The 16,252-nt window shown below is 56.6% G+C and overlaps 1 long non-coding RNA gene across 1 annotated transcript; it reads left to right on the top strand.

The window, feature by feature from the left end:
- Nucleotides 1-4,292: 4,292 nt before the first annotated feature.
- Nucleotides 4,293-8,398, top strand: LOC149121121 (uncharacterized). The gene is made up of 2 exons (XR_016224132.1): nt 4,293-4,475; nt 5,646-8,398. It is a non-coding gene; the product is annotated as an uncharacterized LOC149121121 (long non-coding RNA).
- Nucleotides 8,399-16,252: the final 7,854 nt, after the last annotated feature.

Here is a 16,252-nt window from a genome sequence, read left to right as displayed (position 1 = left end):
AATAAAAAAAAAAAATGGACCGAGGGCCCCCGAAAGAACTCAACCCACTGCTGCTCTAGGCCCACCCTGCCTGGCCCTTTCATAAAACCTAGAGACCCCCAGGAGGCGCCCCCTCCACCTCCTTCCCCACCTGCAACTCCCACCTCCTCCAAGAAGTGGTCCTGGGCCCCTACGGTGTCGTCGCCTTGCGCCTTAGTCGCCAGCTGCATCCCCCAGGCCCTCTAAGCCAAGGGCAGGATTCCCTTAAAGGATGAGGGCTCCTCTTCCAGGATGTGCAGCCCCTGCCCCAGGGAAAGGGGAGCCCCCCGGGCAGTGCAGACCTAGCAGGCTACCCCTCTCCCACTCCTGGTCAGCTCCAAGCCCCACCATTCCAGGGCTTCCCCTAGTGGAGACAGGAAAAGCCTGCCTGAGACTTAGCAGGCCACGTGAAATCAGTGTGGTCTAGGGCTCGGGGACCCACCCTGAGTCTCCCCCACCTTCTGCTCCTTGAGAGACCAGAACCTAGGAGTGGATTTGTGTGAGCCGAGCAGGGGCTCCGGGTGTCTGACCGTGCCGCCCACCACTGCCTGGCTGGCTGGGTTCCCGGGGCAGGTGCCGGCCCTGGACGGAGCCCCTGGAGTCTACAGCCTCAGGGTCAGGCAGGCACGGGAGGCCCTAAGTTCCTCCAAGACAGAGTCTCCCCATCTCGAGCCCCCCATCTCTCTAAAAACTCCTCTGCCCCCTCTCTGCCTTCTGACTGATCCAAAAGCCGAGTCTGATGTGGGCTGGGGGGAGCGCGGAGGGCAGCGACTCTGTAGGTTGAGCAGGGGCCCCTGGCCTGGGCAGCCCAGCTGTCCCCCACCCCACCCCATCCTACACCACCCCTGCAACTCACAAGGGTCCCAGGGTGGGCCCCCTGGATGCCTTGTTCTTTGGGAACTCCGAGGGAGCCAAGGGGAGCTGGGGTTGCGGCGGCAGGGGCAGGGTGACTGGGTGGGGGGGTGAGGGCAGCGTCCCTCTCTGCCCCTTGGGGAGATACGCAGAGAATTGCTAATTGCAAGTAAATCGGGCCTCAGCCTCAGCGTGGGGGAAGGGGCAGGCTGGGGCTGTCGGGCCGTCCGGGCTCCGTGAGAAGGCCAAGCCAGCCTGCTCTTCTCATGTAAAACAGCTTTTTGTCTGGGGGAGCCAGGGCTGGGGCCCAAGCCCTTGGCCAGGTTCTCGTTCCCCAGAGAGGAAGAAGGTGCGGAGGCCTCCTGAGCTGCCTTCTCCACTCTCTGGCTCTCAATGTGAGGCTCAGGGGTGCTGCCCAGCAGGAGGGGCTGCGCCCCGGCTCTGCGTCTCCGCGTCTCTGTGCCGGGCTGTGGGAAAAAACCAAGCACAAAGGAGGGGGCTGCCCAGCTGAGTTGGGAGACAGGCAGCTCGGATGCAGGATGCCCTGAGATGGAAGCGTCCAGCACTGGGACCCCTCCTCCCCAGGGGCCACGAGGGTCCTATCTGGCTGCCTGGGCCCATTTCAGACTTTCTCACCGCCTCCCAGGCCCCCCTACCCTTTTGTACCTAGGGGCGGGGGATGGGGGAGGGTCTTGAGAAGCTCAGCGCTCAGTGAGCTTCCTAAGGGGCCTAACCAGAGAAAGGAGAAGGGACCCAGCTTGGGAGAAAGCCTTGCTCCTATCATAGGGCCGATGGGGCCGATCCGTGATGTGGCATAGTGGGTAAAGCCGCTGCCTGCACCCGCGTAGGAGACCTGGAAAAAGCTCCTGGCTCCTGGCTTCGGATCGGCGCAGCCTCTGCTGTTGTGGCCATCTGGGGAATGAACCGGCAGATGGAAGACCTCTCTCTCACCTCTCTGTAACTCTGCCTTTCAACTAACTAACTAAATAAATATTTTTAAAAAAAAATAGGGATGCATGGATGACGCTTCCGGATCCTGGGGCCACAGGAGCACTTGCTGTCTCCTCGTTTATGAGCTTCTGTAAACTTGGGCAAATGATATAACCCACTGAAGCTTGACTTTCTCATCCACAAAATGGGGACAATACCATCTTCCCCAAATCCTTCTGAAGATATAAAGACATGTGAAGGTCTCCACAGGGCAGCCCCTGGTTCATAGGAAGAATGGATACACACACACACCATTGAGGGGTCTTCAAAAAGTTCATGAGGGGCGGGCATTGTGGCACAGCAGGTAAAACCACCGCCTGCAATGCGGCCATCCCGTATGGGTGCCAGTTCGTGTTCCCGTGGCTCCTCTTCTGACACAGCTCCCCTGCGAATGGCCTGAGGAAAGCAGCACAAGATGACCCAAGCCCTGGCACCCAGATGGAAGACCCGGATGAAGCTCCTGGCTTCTGGCTTCCGCTGGCCCAGCGCTGGCCGTTGCAGCCATTTGGGGAGTGGACCAACAGATGGAAGATCTCGCTTTCTGTCTCTCCCTCTCTCTCTTTGTAACTCTAGCTTTCAAAATAAATGAATCTTAAAAAAAAAAAAAACAGTTCATGTAAACATATATTATGAAAAAAAACAAGGCATGGATTTCAAAAAATTTTTGCATGGAAATTGTTATCTTTTAATTTCATTAAAATATTTATTGTTATTTATTTGAAAGATAGACAAAGAAACAAAAATCTTCTATCTGCTGATTCACACCCCAAATGTCCCCAACAGCCAGGGTTGAGTCAGGCCAAAACCAGGAGCCTGGAACTCAGCCCAGGTCTCTGATGTGAGTGGCAGGGATCCAGGACCAGGAGCCATCACCTGATGCCCCCCAAGGTTCTCATTATCAGAAATGAAGCCAGGACTCAAACCCAGGTGTTCTGAAGGGGTACGCGGCACCCCAGTGGGCATCTTTGTATTGCATTTTCCCACAGACTTTCTGAAGTACCTTTGCACACTGCAGGGCTAAAGGTCTCTGGCACCTCCTGGTCCTACAGCACTTTCCAGTTGCCAGAATGCATGCGTCATCTCTTAACAATACGCCATCTAATAAGTGGAACAGGCTTTTTTAGGTCTGTATTTCACTGGTGACAAAATTGGGATTCCTGGGGCCCGCATTGTGGCACAGAAGGTTAGGCTGCAGCCTGCGACACTGACATCCCATGTGGGTGCCGGTTCAAGTCCTGACTGCTCCACTTCCAATCCAGCTCCCTGTTAATGCGCCTGCGCATGCGGCAGAGCTAACCCAGGGACTTGGGCCCCTACAACACAGGGGAGAGACCTGGATGGAGTGCCAGCGCTTTGCAGAGTGAACCAACAAATGGACAATCTCTCTCCCTCCCTCCATGTCTGTAACTCTGCCTTTCAAATAGATAAATAAATAAATCTAAAAAATAAAAATCAAACAACCCTGTGATTCTAAAAGGGCAAATCAGATCCTGATGCTACCTCAGTGCTTAGCCCACTCCACCGGGTGGCCTCGGAGACTGCATCTCACAGACTAGGGCCCGAGTGAAACCAGCCCTGCGCTGGCACAGCTTCAGGCTGGCTGGGGCTTAGCACACCTTGTCCCCTCCCCTCCCATCCAGGGAACCTCCAGGACCAGGACGGAAGCCCCCACTCTGGGGGGCAGCAGACAGACATGGGTAGGACAGCTACTTCTCTCCTCCTGCGAGGGGCCCACGGCCCTCTTTCCTTCTCCCCTCTATTTTGAGAGCCCTATGGTGTCCTGCCTGTCCCCAGTGCCGTTCAGACTGGGCCCTATTCTCCCAGCCCCTGAACTAGGTGGAGGATGCTGGCCCCCCCTCCCCCAGGGGCTCTTAGCCCCAGCCTTTGGCCCAGGGGCTCCGCATCGGGCCAGTCCCTTTCTCACTGCCCGGCTCCCTCCCCAGGGGCCCTTAATCCATCTCAGCCAGCAGGAAGCCCTTAAGCTGCCTTTTCAGCGGCCTTCCCCAGCCCGCTGCGGGCCCTGGGCCTTTCTATACCACCCTTGGCAGGATCTGTGTTATACAAGCTGGAGAGGGCCACCCCCGCAAAGAGGTCACCGCGCCTGCCACAGCTTCCAGCCCCAGCAGCCTGTCCTGCCGGTGCCTTCCCCGCTGGCACCCCCGGGCACCAGGAGCCCCCGCCACGCACATCAAAGCCCCAGCCTGGGTCCAGGTGGGGGCAGGGAGAGGCAGGGGACAGTGGGCAGGAGGCCAGGGCCAGGGCAAGCGTGGCAGGCAGGAGGGGGCCCCTCTGGCTCTGTGCCTTGTGGTCTCTCCATCTCTCTGATTCCGGCCCCAGCCCCCAGCTCCTCCATGCCGGCTCACAGCACTCCTTGGAAGCGCTGCTGCTGTGGCCCAGCCCGCGGCTGGGAGGGCAGCTCCGGAGGAGGCCGGCCCTGTGTTACACACAGGAAGAGATGGGCCGAGAGGTGGGGGGAGGGCTGGTACGGGGGACAGGTTCCTTCTCTCCTAGGCTGTGGGCGTGGGAGGCAGGGGTTGCTTGTCCCAAGCTGGGGACCTCACAGCTTGGATCCTTCCAGAACGGACTTGACTTCCATCCCCAGGCCTGCAGCCCAGGCAAGTATATTCTTCCTGGTTCTGATTTTGCGCTTGCAGAATTTTGGTTCTTGCACGGGCCCTACCCTGCCCTCCGCCTTTCTCCTCCCTCCTTCTCCAGGAAAAAGGCACCCCCACCAAGGCCCCTTCTCCCCAGCCCTGCCTCCAGTCTCCACTCCAGGAAGCCAGGCTGCTGCTAGCGAGGCTGAGGAGCGCGCTGGGAGACGAGTTGGGGGTGCCGCTGGGAGGTCTGTTTGTAGTTCAGATTCCTCTCATTCCAGGCGCAGCAGGCTCTCGCTAGGGAAGGGCTGCGGCGGGGAGGGGGAACCTGGGGGCGCAGCTGCAGGGAGAGGAGGGGAGGGGGTTTGCTCCTCCTGCTCGGACCCCCAGCCATAAGCTGGGACCCCCCAGAAGCTGCTTGGACAGTCAAGCCCCTCCCACCCCCACTGAGGCCGTCCTGCCTTTCTTTGCCTGCGGAACAGTCTGTGTCTGTCCTTTTGGGGTGCTCAGAGACGTTTGGGGCGATGTCTGAAGAGGAAGGCAGCCCCAGCAAGAAGGGGGCCAAGAGCGTTCTCCCGCTGGAACCGCAGATTCTGACCCGAGCCTTGAGTCAGCGCATTTGCCCCTCAGTACTGCTGCCCTAGGCCCCAGGGGTCCTCAAGGGTTAATCCGAGGGACCCAGCTGAGAGGGAAAGCAACCTGAAACCCGCGGGGGCTCCAGGAGTCCCACACCTGCCAGGACTCCCTGGAAAACGTCTTCCTCCCACTGCCCCGCCCCGATGGGGGGGGGGGGAGCGGCGGCGGCGAGGACAAACGGGACAGGCTTGTGGCTTGTGCTGGGCCTCCGGAGTGGAGCCTTCCAGAAGATTCACATTCCCTTCTTGGAGAAGAACCTGAGCTGTGCAAAGGAATGCAGAGAGGAAACAAAGTTAAGTCCTCTGAGTCCCGGTCCCATCCAGTCCGAGCCCAGGGCTCTGCCCCTGCGTGTGCACACACACACACACACACACACCCGGGGCCAGGTCTGCCTCGGCCCCCATGGCCTCTGACTGAGGGGCTGCTGCCGGGTTACACAGCAGTGTGCACCACCTTAAGCTTCCTCTCGCAAAGCAGTGGTGCCCAGGGATCCGTGCTTCTCACTGAATCCTCACTTCAGAGGGGCGGGACAGATTCATTATGCCCATTCTGCAGATGGAGCGACTGAGACTCCGAGAAGCAGAATGACCCACTGAAGGCCACAGAGCAAATGAGAACCGAGACCTGGACCCAAGCACTTAGTGTCGCAAATCTACAACGTGGCTCCTCAGCATGGAGTTAAGTTTGTTCTTCACGTTCCTTCTTCTGAGATGGGAGGCCGGAACATCCTTGGGATTGCGTGTGGCTTCAGGGCAGACTGTGGCCTGGCAGTTAAGACGCCACCTCCTCTAGTCAAGGGCCTGGGCTGTGTTCCCACCTCCTCTAGCCCAGGGCCTGGGCTGTGTTTCCACCTCCTCTAGCCCAGGGCCTGGGTTGTCTTCCCGAGCTGCTCCTGATTCCAGCTTCCGCTACTCTAGACCCGGGTGATGACTCAAGGCACTGGGTTCCTGCCATGCCACACAGGGGAGCTTCAGCCTGCTCCAGTCTCTACTGCCGTAGGCGTTTGGGGAGTGAACCTGCAGACGAGAGAGCTCTGTCTTTCACATACATAAAGTATGTAAAGCAATAGCACGTTAAATGTGGTTTCAAGCAGCTAGATAATCTTGTCAAAACTGGAGGTTGGAGACCTGGACCTTAGAAACCTGATTGCTCATTTCTCCTTCCCCGGGGCTTAGCTTCTTCCACTCCCAGAGGGTGGGCTCCAGGACAGGGGGCGGCGCCGGCTGAGCAGGGCCAACCACCCCATGGGAGCAGTTGTCACACTTTGGCTTCCTTAACACAGGGAGCACTGATTCACTGGCTCAGCTGAGTATCTATCATATGCCAAGCACCAAGGGTGGCCCAAATACCAAGGCACTGCCTCTGCCCTCCAGAGGTGATCTTTTTTTTTGGGGGGGGGGGTGGCGGGGTTGGAGAGACATTGTGTATGCAAGTAAGGTATGTCAACTGCTAAACTCCAGCCGAGAGGGCCAGAGAGGTGTCGATGTTGTAGGGTCGATGTTGTAAGCCACTGTTCGCCATGCTGGCATCCCATGCCAGGGTGCCAGTTCCAGTCCCTCGCTGCTCTACTTCAGATCCAGTTCCCTGCTAATGAACTTGGGCCCCTATACTCATGTCAGAGACCTGGAAGAAACTCCTGGCTCCTGGCTTTGGGCCGGCCCAGCTCTGGTCATTGTGACCATTTGGGGAGTGAACCAATGGATGGAGGACCTCTCTCTCTCTCTCTCTCTCTCTCTCTCTGTAACTTGATTTTCAAATAATTAAATAAATAAATCTTTTTTAAAGAAAATAAGATCATTATGGTAGGGTCCTAATCCAATAGGATTGATGGCCTTATAAGAAGAGAAATCTCTCTGTGTGTGTCTCTGTCTCTATATGGATAACCATATATGTTATAGAATCATACACTATTCATACGTACATGAATAATACAAAGCAGAGTAGCGAGGACTCGAACTGGCACTCCCATATGGGATGCATTTGTCATAAGCGGTGGCTTAACCCGCTGCGCCACAGTGCTGGCCCCGGAGGAACAGATGTGCCAGTTAATACAGTCACAGAAATGATCCTCCAGTCGGGGCCGCCGCTTCGGCCATACACAGGAAGAGACCAGAGCCGGCCGCTGGCCCTTAGTCAAGGTCGCAGGCCCACAACTGCCCCAAGGGAACTGTGCTCCGGCTGCTACTGCTGCCTGAGGCTGAACCCCTGGCACTGCCCCAGGACAACCCCCCTTGGCCAGCCTTGCCTGCAAGCGGAAGCAGCCAGAGCAGCAGGAATACGGCCTTGTCTTCCTCTCCACCTTCCACACCTCAATCTCAAATGGGTGCACTTTGCATGCAGAGCTCCAGCTGCAAAGGAAGCTGGGAGATGAGGCTTTTGGCTTCAACCTCTGTAGTGCTGGATGGAGGTGGGGATGGACACTGGCAGCTGACCCATCTCATCCCCCACAATGGCAGAGCGTGGTAGAAACTGCGGCTGGGACGATCATTGGGGTTACCTTTGGAAGGCCTTGAATGAGTTGGAGTTAGGGACAGAGCAGGACGTCAAGGCTGCCAGGAATAACCAGGGAGGGTGGGTACTGTGGTTCAGTGGGTTAAATAGTGGCTTAGCATGGCCACAACCCATATCCCTACATGGGAGTGCTGGTTCCAGTCCTGGCTACTGTGAGCTTCAGAACCATCTTCCCTCTAAAATATGGCAGATGATGGTCCAAGTATTTGGGTTCCTGCCACCCATGCAGAGACCTGGATGGAGTTCCTGCCTTCAGCCTAACCCAGCCCCAGCTGTTTCAGACATTTGGGGAGTGATCCAGCAGATGGAAGATCTCTCTCTGTGTGTCTTCCTGTCACTCTGCCTTTCAAATAAGTAAATAAATAAATATATATATATTTTAAAAAGGGCTCTTAAAGCTAATTGAGTTGCTTGGCAGGCAGGTATGAGAGCCTTCAAAAAGTCTGTGAAAGGGGCTAGCATCGGCATAGCAGGTTAAGCTGCCACCTTCGAAGCCAGCATCTCATATAGCTCCAGGTTTGTGTCCTGGCTTGCCCTACCTCCCATCCAGCTTCCTGCTAATGCACCTGGCAAAGCAGCAGAAGATAGCCCAAGGGCTTGGGCTCTTGCACCCATGTGGGAGACCTGGGTGGAGTTCCTGGTTTTTGGCTTCAGCCTGGCTCAAGTTTAGCCTTGTGGCCTTTTGGAGAGTGAAGCAGCATGGAAGATCTCTTTCTCTCTCTGTCTCTCCCTCTCTTGATATCACTCTGCCTTTCAAAGAAATAAAAATAAATAAAAAATTCATATTATGATAAAACTATGTATGCATGGACTTCAAAATTTTTTGCCCCCAAATAAACCTATTTTTGAAAAAGACATTTATTTATTTGAAAGGCTGGGCCAGTGCTGTGGCGTAGTGGATAAAGCTGCCACATGCAGTACTGGCATCCTATATGGGTACTGGTTTGAGTCCCGGCTGCTCCATTTCCATCCAGCTCTGTACTATGGCCTGAGAAAGCAGCAGAAGATGGCCCAAGTCCTTGGGCCCCTGCACCTGCATGGGAGACCTGGAAGAAGCTCCTGGATTCTGGCTTTAGATTGGCACAGTTCTGGCCATTGCAGCCAACTGGGGAGTGAACCAGCGGATGAAAGACCTCTCTCTCTCTCTCTCTCTCTCTCTCTCTCTCTCTGCCTCTCTCTATCTCTGCCTTTCCTTCTCTCTGTGTAACTCTGACTTTCAAATATAAACAAATAAATATTAAAAAAAAGAAAGAAATTTCTGGTGACAGAAATAAGGGAAGAGAGAGAAGATCTTCCATCCACTGGTTCACTCCCCAAAGAGCCACAACAGCTAGATCTAGGCCAGACCAAAGCCAGAAACCAGGAACTCCATCCTGCTCTCCCCCAGGGATTGGCTGAGAGTCACCTTCCATTGCTTTCCATGGTGCATTGGCATCAGAAGCGGAGCAGCCAGGAGTCCGACTGGCACTCTGATATGGGACAGGGGCATTCCAAGTGGCTGTGTCACAGTGCAGTCCCCTGTCCTATGTTTTAATTCCATTTGTCCATGAATTTCTTGAAGTACCCTGATAGCTCCAGAGCCTGTGTGAGAATCACGTGGGGATTATAAATTCCGATCAGTGGGCAGGGCCCAAGGAATCTATATTCCTAGCAGGTGCATCCCAGCCTCCCGTGACCTGCTGATTCTGGGGCAGGTGGCCTCTCGGCTTTCAGAAACTTTGTCCTGGGGCTGGAATGCTCATGCTGCAGCCTCACGGAGGACGGAGAGCACAGGACGGCTCGAGCCCCTTCCCCTCAGGAGAGCAAATCCTCAAAGCTGGGTGCTCCATCCTGAGAAATACCAGCCAGGTGGAGGCTCAGCCCCGGGCCCGGGATTTGCACCCAGCCGCGCCATGAGGGCGAGCCGGCTTCAGCAGCACACACAGGCATTCCCTTGGGTCTGGTTCACTTAATTCTCCACTCCCACTCTGGTCCTGGGGTTCAAGGTCTTTGAGATCCTGTATCCATCACAGGGTTTTTTTTAGAGAGCATCTTTGTCCTTGAGGGGATCAAGAGTTCCACAGAGAAGGAGAAAAGTGAGACAGAGGGGACAAGGGTGTGCGTGGGGGTGGGGCGAGGTGGCACTTCCATCCCAAAGAGCTGCAGGTCCTCAGGGAAGCCGGCGGCACTCGCCAAATTTCCACACCAAGAATCTCCTGGAGCCCCCTTCCTTCTCAGCCAGTTTCTTCTCTTGGCTCTTACTGCTCACCCCAAAACCCTCCGTTCTAAGGGAAAGGCACTGATGGATGCCAGCATCCTGGCTTTCTCCCCCTCGGGGGCCACCCCCCAGGGAGGGGGTCGCCCCATGCAAGAGCAGGTGAGGGACTGTCCTCCTTGTCAGGAGTCCCCCCCACTCACTCCTAAGGCCTTGGGTCCCCTGCAGCCTGACACAGCCAGGGCCCCCCAGGCCTGGCTCCTAGGGGGCGGAGCCTCCCAAGGCAAGGGCACGATTTCGGGTTGGGGGAGGGGGACATCTAGAGCAAGAGGGGAGTGAGGGCAAGGGTGGGGGTGGGTGGAGAGCCAGGTCCTCGCCAGTAAATCAGAGCTGCTTTCCCAGATGGAGTCGTAGCCGCTTTGATTTCGCCAGTCGCCCCTCCCCCTCGGCGGCCTCCCCTCACCCCCAGCTCCGAGGCTTCAATTCCTCCCTGAAAAGCAGCGGGGCCTCCTTTCAAACCGCCCGGCTCCTCCAGCCCCGAACAACAGCTTAAGTTACAGGAAAGAGAAAGGGGAGGGGTGAGGTGGCCCAGCCTGGAGGGAAAGGGCAGAAATTCTGGGAGAAGCCAGGGGCGAGGGAGAGTGGAAAGGAGTCTGGGAACTGAGAGAGCAGATGGAGTTGGGAGCTGGGGTGCAGGTGGGATGGGGGAGCGGGCTCTGCACGAGCCTACATTGGTCCTCCCTCCCCAGCCAGTGCCCCACACCCCTTCCAGGACCCCAGAGCATGTGAAAGTCTGATTCGGCCTCCCCTATTTCTCACCTCTTGGCCTGAGGTTCTAGAAGGTTCTGAGAGAGTATCTGACCCATTCATCCTCAGAGATGCTATGTCTTAGGACTAGAGGCAGGGTGACCTGAGAACCTCACCAACCAAATCCAGCACCAGTTTTTCCCGCTTCCTCCTGCCCAGACTGCTCTGGGCTGCCTGCACCACACTCTGGCTCAGTATGTGCCTGGCTAAGGAAAGTCCTTAATTAACAGATCATTGGTTCTATCTAGCTAATCCTTTTATTGCCTGTTTTGCCTTCAAAGACCTTGGGGAAAGGTGTTGGGGAGATGAAGCGGACACAGCTAACCTCTGCTGAGTCCCCCCCTCCTCTGCCCCAAAACCAGGGCAGCCGGGGTACCCCTAGGGCTGGGGTGAGGTGCCCTGAGGGAGCCCCAGGAGTCCCAGGTCTCCTGGGGGGGGGCAGGAATCTGCAGTCTCACCCATGCAGGTGTTGGTGGCCAGGCTCAGGGCTGCAGGAGGAAAGGCAGGTTCCCCAAAGGCAGCAAGATCCTGGGTAGGCCCAGGAGGGGGCTCCCTCCTAGATGCTGAAGGCCCAAACCTGTCCATTTAGAGGAGATTACTTTACTTAGAGAATAAAACCTTTTAGGGCCGGCGCCGCGGCTTACTAGGCTAATCCTCCACCTAGCAGCGCTGGCACACCAGGTTCTAGTCCCGGTCAGGGTGCCGGAGTCTGTCCCGGTTGCCCCTCTTCCAGGCCAGCTCTCTGCTGTGGCCAGGGAGTGCAGTGGAGGATGACCCAAGTGCTTGGGCCCTGCACCCCATGGGAGACCAGGATAAGTACCTGGCTCCTGCCTTCGGATCAGTGCGGTGCGCTGGCCGCAGCAGCCATTGGAGGGTGAACCAACGGCAAAAGGAAGACCTTTCTCTCTCTCTCTCTCTCTCTCTCTCTCTCACTGTCCACTCTGCCTGTCAAAAAAAAAAAAAAACAAAAAACAAAAAACAAAAAACAAAAAACAAAGCAAAAAAAAAAAAAAAACAACCCTTTTAGAACCTTAAAGGATCTAAAGCGATACCCTCTTCCTTGCTCTCTGCCTCCTAATCACACACACCGCTATCCCCCTTTTAGGGTGCAGGGACCTCAGTGCCTTGGGAAGCAAAGCACCCTGGCCCGGGGTCGAGGACCCAACCGCTGAGCACGCAGGGACCCTGGAGAAGCAGCCCTGGAGAGCCTGCACATGGCTCCTCTGGGAGCAACGGGCTCTAGAGCAAAAGAAGCAAGGAGTTAGGGCGGAGGCCCCAGATGGGAGGTTGGAGGGGGCCCCCTGGGCAGTGCCCCAAGGTTTGTATGGCTGGTGGCAGCGTCCTCTGGGCCGTTCTCCCATGACACGCCTCCCGTTGTGGAATATTGCTGCCAACAGTCGGTCGTCACTTCACTCCTCTGTGACACATAGCTTTCCATCTAGTGTGGGTGTCACTAAGCATGAACGTTTTTTTTCTTCCTTTGTTTTGTTTAAAGATTTATTTACTTATTTGAAAGGCAGAACAACAGAAAGAGAGGTGCAGGTGGAGGGAGGGAGGGAGGGAGAGAGGGAGAGAGAGAGAAACGGGTGCTAGAGGTCTTCCATCCATCCGCTGGTTCACTTCCCAAATGGTTGCAACAGCCAAGGCTGGAACTATATCTGGGTCTCCCACTTGGGCCATCCTCCACTGCTTTTCCAGTAGCTTTGACAGGGAGGGGGACTGGAAACAGGGCAGCCGGGACTCTAAGTGGCGCTCTGATATGGGATGCCAGTGTTGCAGGTGGCGGCTTAACCTGCTACGCCAAAACAATGGCCTCTCCCATCTCTCTTTTTTTGACATTAATAATAGTGCATATTCCTGAGCCACTGTGATAATTCAATACATGAGTGTAACGCGGCGATCAAATCAGGGTAGCTAGCATTTCCATCTCCTTACTCGTGTGTGTGTGTGTGTGTGTGTGTGTGCTGTGAATCTTCAAGCTCTCTCCTAGTTCCTTATAAAACACATAACACATTGCTGTGAACTGTAGTCACCCCACTAGGCTGTAGACTGCTCTTATCTAAATGTATGTTGGTGCCCATTGACCAGCCTCCCTCCCCCTCTCTGCTGCATCCCAGAAGTCCACTTCCTTAGCTTCCACCTGTAGGTGAGAACACGCGGTACCCGTCTTCCTCTGCCTTCTAGCCTGGTCCCTTGTGATTGCTTCTGCACTGGTACCTGTGGCTCCTCCAGCTGCCCACAGGCGCCGGCTAAAACCCTAAGCTCTCTGTGCAGCACCCTCTCCAGGAGCCCAGACTCCTGGACTGCAAGGTATCGAAGGCCCCCTGCTTTCTTAAAGCCTCCTCTGCAGACATTCCCAGAAGCACATGGGGCTCTAACGGGGCCAAAGCATTGTGCTCCCTGCCCCCAGCACCCCACCACACCCTTGTATGCGCCCCTTGTATGCACCGTTCCCTCGGCTGTTTACTTGTCTGCCTCCCCATCGGTTCTGATTCCTATTTCTCCACCCAACACTGCTCACGCGGCCTGCGAGGCCCTGCAGGTCTGCTTCCTGCTGGCCTCTAGCTCATCCCACTTCATTTCTCACTCCAAGGCTCCTGGACTCCAGCTCCGCCACATGCCCTCCCCAGCCCTGTAAGTGAGTGTCTCCCAGCGGAACGGAAGCCTGCACTCAGTATACCGCTGTTAAGTGGATAAAGGCACACTATTTGGAGGCGGGCATTTGGTGCAGGGGATGAGACCCCCATTTGGGACGCCAGTAGCGCGACTCCACTGCTGACGGCAGCTTCCTGCTGATCCCACAGCACCTACCAGGGTGATCTGGAACCAGAAGTCTCAGCAGAAGTGTGTTGAAGCGGCTCCCGCTCCCCCTCCGCGTTGGGGAGGACAGCGAGGGAGTAACTGTCACTCAGGCCTGGCCAGAGGGCAGGAAAACGGGTTTGTCATGGAAGGAAACTTAAGATGCTGCGCTTGCATGGGAGACTTGCTCTCAATTTCCTACCAGGCGGTGAGCTTCCTGAGCGGGGCCGGAGCCTGTCTTCCCCTCTGTGGCACAGCGGGCCGCCGGCCTCCCACGCAGCAGTGCCTGGGTTCCAGGGGCCGCTCAGCTTCCTGCGAGGCACATATCCCGGGAGGCAGCAGATGATGGCTCAAGTTAGTTGGGTCCCCTGTCACCCACGTGGGGGACCCGGCTGGAGTTCCCAGTTCCTTGTTGAGGGCATTTGGGGAGTGAATCAGTGGAGGGCAGATCTCTCTGTGTCCCTCTGCCTTTTAAGTACATAAAATAGAAATTAAAAAGCAAAAAGAAAGACGCCCTAGGGCCAAACGGGGGGGGGGCAGCAGTGGGGACAATGCAAGTGGAGGAACAGCAAAAATAAAGAAATTAAAGTTTTAAAAAAGTGTATCCCGGCCGGCGCCGCAGCTCAACAGGCTAATCCTCTGCCTAGCGGCGCCGGCACACCGGGTTCTAGTCCCGGTCGGGGCGCTGGATTCTGTCCTGGTCACTCCTCTTCCAGGCCAGCTCTCTGCTATGGCCCGGGAGTTCAGTAGAGGATGGCCCAAGTGCTTGGGCCCTGCACCCCATGGGAGACCAGGAGAAGCACCTGGCTCCTGCCTTCGGATCAGCGTGGTGCGCTGGCCGCAGCGCACCGGCCGTGGCGGCCATTGGAGGGTGAACCAACGGCAAAGGAAGACCTCTCTCTCTCTCTCTGCCCACTCTGTCAAAAATAATTTTTTTTTTGAAAAAAAAAAAAAGTGTATCCCTTTGTTTTGAGGGAAAACTGTTCTTCCTAGAGCAGGCAAAAGGCGACTTCTCCAGGATTCAGTAAGGAGCACGTTCAAGCTGTGAAGAACCTGAAAATGGCGATGCCATTCATTCAATCATGGACAAGCCCCTCGGCGAAGCTGTCAGCCCGGAGCCCTGGAACCCACTGTGGGGTTCCGTGTCCTTGCCACGCCTTTCTTCATCCTTTCTTTCCAACGTCTTTTTGTTGTTTTTAAAAGCAATCCTTTTCCAGAGGCGGGCTGGGAGGCTCTGGCCCAGGCCGAGAAGCCAAGGGGCTTCCCAGAATCAAGTTTCTTTTCTCGTTTTAAGTCCCCTTCCTCCTGCCTTCCCGAGAGACCACGGCAGTGACTGACCCAGCATCCAGCGTCAGGCCCAGGAGAGCAGCGTGCCAATTTCTCCCTCTCCTCCTTAGCCCTCCCTGCCCTCCACAATTGTAAATCCTGGAAGGAGTGTGGGTGGGGGGGAGAAAATGTGTCTAAAGGCACAGGAACCCCGCGGGCCGCCCCCCACCCCCCGCCAGCCCCTGGCCAGGTGAGCGAGCCCCCGCCTCCTCGCTCCCGCAGCTCCACCCCTTCCTGGTGTGGAATCGCTTAAGGTTTGGGGAGAACGCCCCCCTCTCCCAGGAGACCGGGTCTGGAAGCTTTTAGGAGGCGGAGCCGAGGTGGGGGCAGGGGGGAGAAGGCGAGTTTCCCCCTCAATGCTCGCAGGGCCCTAGAGTCGTGTCTGAGCTCAAAACTGCCCTTCACCCCCTACCATTAACTTTCGATTAAGACCTCCTCCTCCCAGCAACTAAAGTTTACTTTGCATAATTCAGATTTGCCTCGGAAGAAGGGGAGGCCGAGGCCGCGGCGCGGGGCAGCCCTCCGGGCCCACGCCCCGCCCCGCCCCCAGCCCGCAGCCCCGGGCCTCTGAGTTCCTGAGTTTTCTCACTTTGAGGTGCCACCGAACACAAAGCACCATAATGGGCTCCTTTGTGCGGGCTATGGGGCAATTACGCCCGGGAGTACCGGCCCCTTTAAGAGCTTCTTAAAGAAACAGGCTCTCCTTTTCCAGAGGGTTATTTAAGGGTGTGTGTAGGGGGAGGGGCGAGACCAACTACTAGGGGTCTGTGCGGCGGAAGAAGTGGAACTTTTGTCTGGACTCCACGAGAAGAGGCAGAGAGCAAAGTCTTTGCAAACTGCTCAGTTTTTAAGAAATCTGCTCATCCTTCCCCTCCTCCCCCCTAAATTTTATACTTGAGTTTTTTTTTTTCTTCACTTGATTTGTAAAATTGGGTTGGAATAGGTGGGGCTCGGGGAGCCAGGGCTCGGGTGAGGACTTAGGGACCCCTGCGGGGCAGGGGTCCAGGCCCCCCGCGAGGAGGCGTGAGCCAGGCTCGCAGGGCCCTGAGCCAGCCGCAGCTCCGGAGAAGTCCCGGGCTGGGCCGACGGCCCGCACCGTACGAACAGCTGTCTCTTTAAAAAGCAAAGGGGCGGCGGTGGCGTGGGGGGGGGGCAGTTTTGTTGGCATCTGATTTCTGATCTCATTATGTTGTGGTCGACCAATCCGGCCCTCCGGGCTGGTCCTCGATTTTAAATCTGATTGGCCGAGAGCACATTTTGGGACGGTGCTTAGAGCTCGACGGGGCGGTTTCAAGGATCCCTTTTTTTGGGGGGCTAAGGAGAGGGCGGGGCCGCCAGCGGGGGCCCCCTTGAAACCGACTAATTGGGATCGGAGAGGCCGAGGTGAGGGCTGGAGGAGGCACAAAGGAGTCGCCGGGTGGAGGAGGGAGGCGAGAGGGGGAGTTGGGAGGCGAGAGGCGGAGGCAGGGGAGGAGAGAGGGCAGCGGTGCGCCGCGGCTCTGGCGGCTCAGTGCGACCGCGGCGA

The sequence above is a fragment of the Oryctolagus cuniculus genome, chromosome 17 (assembly GCF_051225735.1).
Source record: "Oryctolagus cuniculus isolate XC-2025 breed Fujian yellow rabbit chromosome 17, ASM5122573v1, whole genome shotgun sequence".
Classification (NCBI taxonomy): Eukaryota; Metazoa; Chordata; class Mammalia; order Lagomorpha; family Leporidae; genus Oryctolagus; species Oryctolagus cuniculus.
This window is presented reverse-complemented; position numbering and strand designations above follow the sequence as displayed.